Raw genomic sequence first — 4303 nt, 5'->3', positions numbered from 1 at the left:
CCTCGGACTTGGGCCTCTTTGAAAGTAAATTGATTTGCAGCATGGGATCCTTTTAAATGAGAGCACAAGAGTCCTTCCAACCTGTTTCTAGGTAACAGTGTTTTCCACAGGGCTTTCTGTTTCGTAGATCATTCCTATTTATAAATCTGGCCACGAGGGGGCAGTAGAATGCCACCAACTTTTAGACTTTAACCAGGCAGGCTAGATAGAAAAGCCATTCATTTCCAGGCCTTACTCACAGACCACCCTCTCTGCATCTTCATTCCCCCACCCCCACCCCGTGTTCTCAGATGAGAGCATACTCTAAAACATCTGGAGAAAGAGGGAGCATTTTGTCTTTTAATATTTCGGGTGACATCAGAACCTCTAAATACTTCCCTCTTCTGCTTGTTACTAACTTCAGATTAAAAGAAGATCCATTTTGTCATGTTATCTCATAGTCTTTAAAAATGTGGCTTTGTCCTAGATAGTTCCAAAAAGTGAGCAATGAAGGTTTTAAAAGCAACAGGGCAGGACCTGGGGAGACGGCGCAGCGGTGGTGCGAGAATGAGTGTGCGAGTACGTATCCCAAGCACACATGGAAAAGCCAGACCTAGCAGAACAGCACTGCACAGAGCTGGGGGCCAGAGACCAAGTCAGTGCGTCCGATAGGGCAAGCTCCAGGGCCAGTGAGGCACACTGTCCCAGAAAACAAGGTCAAGAGCGGTGACATGAGCCTCTGCCCTCCACGTCCCCACAGCATCTGCACACCTGCAGGCATGCACACCCACATACATGCACACCTACATACATGCATGCATCACACAAATCCACCAAAAAATTAAGAGTACAACGGAAGGGAGTCAGAAGTTTGTGTATAAAAATCTTATGGTAGCAAGGCATGCTGAGGTGTGCCTGTAACCCCAGCATTTAGAGAGCCCAGTCAGGCAGACTCCCACAAGTTTGAGACCAGCAGAGTCAACACAGCAAGACCTGTCCCAAAATTTAAAAAAAAAAAAAAAAAGCTAGTTTCAAAAAAAATTTTAATCTTCCATGGACATATTTCTATGAGCAAAAATGTTCTTAGTTTCCACATTTGCTACTTAGAAATTAAATCATGAGCCTGAAAACATGAACGGCTAGATTCTCACAAAGCCACTTCACGTGTGCCAGAAACCTACAGGTCCACCGTACCCCAAACTGCCAGTAGTACCTCCACTGGGTGTCACTGCCACCCTCCTGGGATGGTCCACTCAGACATCGATGTGCCTGAGTTAATCCCTAAGGTTCAGACTCCTCATGAACACCTGGTATGTATCGTACAACCTTGTGCTAACCAGCACAGAAAGGGGAATGAACAAGACAGAAGACACCAGAGCAGAGAGAGTGTGATGGCAGGGACCCAGTATAAGCCAGCATCAAAAAAGCTAAAGGGGAGGAGCATGTATCTGACGTCACAGCGATGGTTCCCTCACGGCCTCTAGGCCAGCTGTAGATAGACTAGACCAGGCCTCCAACAGAGGTGTGGGACATACTTAGTAATGTCAGTCTCCTACTATGGGTTTCCTGGGGCAATGTTCCAGACCAGCTCATTCTGGGAATTACTAAGAGAGCCTAGGAAAACCCTACCAGTCCCTTGTCCTGGGTAAACAAAGCCAGATGCCGAGGACAGGATCCGGAAGTGCTTAGGTAGAGAGCAGAAAGTTGGCAGACTGATGAGTAGAAAGACCACTGTCTAACTTAAAGACGTGGAGTCAGAGAGCTTCTCAGAAACAGGTTGCCAAGGGAGCCATCATGGTTCGGGAATCCCCGCTCCACTATTTACACTGGATCTGCTTTCCTCTCTATGATTAGAAACTGTCATTCCTGTGAACTCAGTACCTCACGCAAGATGGCACCCACGATAGTAAATCCATGAGCATCACTCTCTTAATAAGGAAACATTTTTTCTTCTTCTGCCGTCTCCTCATTCATTAGCATTTTTCCTAGTTTGAACCGCAACAGTAAGACATGATAAGCATGAGACACATAATACGGTATTTTTGTCTTAGGATTTGAGAAAGGAGTTGGGCTCTCCATCCTATTCAGCTCAGCCTTGGTGTATCCTGTATAAACCCCACATATACACTGTTTCCAGTGTAGATCTCAGAGCAGGTCCCCATAACCACAAGAGCCTTTGGTAAGCTCAGCGGCAGCACTTCCCACAGGGTCTGCAAACACTAGACAGTCTTCTGTCTTGCCCTTCGTCCCTCTCCTCCCACCCCCTTGTCTCACCACCTAGGAGGCAACAAGGTCACAGCTCTGTTAAACTGTCATTGTGAGTCCACAATCCAGAGACTGTTTTGCAGGAGCGGCCCCTTGCTCAGAATTGTAAACAGTTTTCTCACCACCCCAATGGCATGGCCAAGGTCATCTCCCTGAATGCTGGCTAGAGGAAGGAATAAACGGAGAAGCAAGAAATAGCCAGATGGTCTTCAGGCATCTGTAAGCCGGCTTAATCAGCTGTGTATTCCTTGGCACCAGAGACTGAACCAAACCCAGGAGGTTTATGTTGGCCAGCTCAGTACTGTTAGCCTACAGAACTTGGTGATTACATGTGGCAGGGTTGTGATTTGCCGGAGCCCGGTGAGTGATCACCTTGCCTGGGTTCTGCTGCCGTGAAGTGAGGTGCAGGATCCAAGGCAGCTGTTAATTGGAGAGGTAAAAGAGCTGCCCATGGTCTGGTAGGGACAGCTCAAGGCACAGTATTATCTTTAGGGAAAGTGTTGATCCTCCTCGGTGGAGCTTGGTCACCAGGAAAGCCACTGACAGTCTGCACATATGAGCATTGATGGGAGGCCTTAGGGGATTGTGGGAGCGGGTTGGGAGTGGGAAAGTGAGCAGTTCCTTACAAGACACAGGAAAGCGCTGGTTGTACCAGACCTGCATTTGGTTCTTGGGCTTCTTAGTTCATGCAGGTACCTAGATTAGAAAGCGAACCCAAGCAGAGAGCTCTGCTGCCGGGCTGAAAAGAGAAATACAAGTGCGGACCTAGGGCCTCTCAGGCTGGGCCTGGTCCTCCTTCTGTCTGGCACCATTAAACAGTCAGTTATGCACGCTAATCTCAGTGGGCCTCACGGAACTAGCACTGGGTGTCTATTAGTCTTCCAAGGGAGCTGCAGAAGGTTCTGTCCTCTTCAGTCCTGACCACTCCATCCCTCAGCCACTTCCAGGGAATAATCAGGAATAGCTGAGACCTGTGTCATTTTGCTCCACAACCCGTCAAATACAGCCTAGCTATATGCTTTGAGGAATGCTAACTTTTAAAATCCACACTGGGAGAATTATATATCACTCCGTCCCCTCGGCCTATCTGCTGGCTGCTTCCCCCCTCTCCCGCTGCCCCTTGTTTCCTGGGATAATGTTTTTATACAGACTCTTCCTTCCTATTTGCCATGGGTACCTCAGGTCAGTTGAGCCATGCTCTGGCCTGTTCATATAGTGTTGCCTGACCCACTCTCTCTAGACACTGTTCTGACTTCTCCTGTTGCTTTGCAAACTATTGCTTATAGGTGAGAGACTGAAGCATTATTCACAGTTTTAGCACATTTTCTACAATGATGTGGGAGGTACCACGTGCCTGCCACAACGCACATGTGGAGGTCAGAGGACAACTTTCAGAGTTGGTTCTCTCCTATCACCATGTCGTCTCTGACATGGAACTCAGGCTAGCAGGCTTGGTGGCAAGTGCCTTTGCTAGTGAGCCATCTCCCTGGGCCATAACCCCACCCCCTCCATGTTTGCAGGAGTGGTGTTGAGAAGGCTCTCACTGTACAGCCCTAGCTGGTCTGGAACATGCTATTTAGAGCAGGCTGGCCCCAAACTCACAAACATCCATCCACCTCTGCCTCCTGAGTAAGATTAAGGCATGGGCTCCGTTTTTGATGTACAGTTTCTGCTTCAGACAGAATTTAACACACTTCTGGTAAAATAACAGGAAGTGCATGTGAAATGTCCTAGAACTTAGTGGGAATAACTGTCTAGCTGCCCCACAGAAGGCCCCAGGGCCCAGCTCTACAATGCACAGCCCACATTGACTGGCGTCTCAGCCTTCCTCTTCTGGGAGAGTTGGAAACAAGCAGAAAGCTCTAATCCTATAAGGAAGATGGGCTCCAGCGAGACTCTAAATGGTAACCCAAGGTCTTTACTGTTCTCCCTGATCAGAATAACTGTTTATTTCAGTCTTGAAATGTTTCTTCAAGGAGTAGGGATGCTATCCTCTTTTGAACTTAATCTCCTAAGCTAAAATGAGTAAAGAGCCAATGGTGACTTGTACGGGATTGTA

Source organism: Rattus norvegicus, chromosome 8 (assembly GCF_036323735.1).
Source record: "Rattus norvegicus strain BN/NHsdMcwi chromosome 8, GRCr8, whole genome shotgun sequence".
NCBI lineage: Eukaryota > Metazoa > Chordata > Mammalia > Rodentia > Muridae > Rattus > Rattus norvegicus.
The sequence above is the reverse complement of the archived record's forward strand: the minus strand, read 5'-3'. Positions refer to the sequence as shown.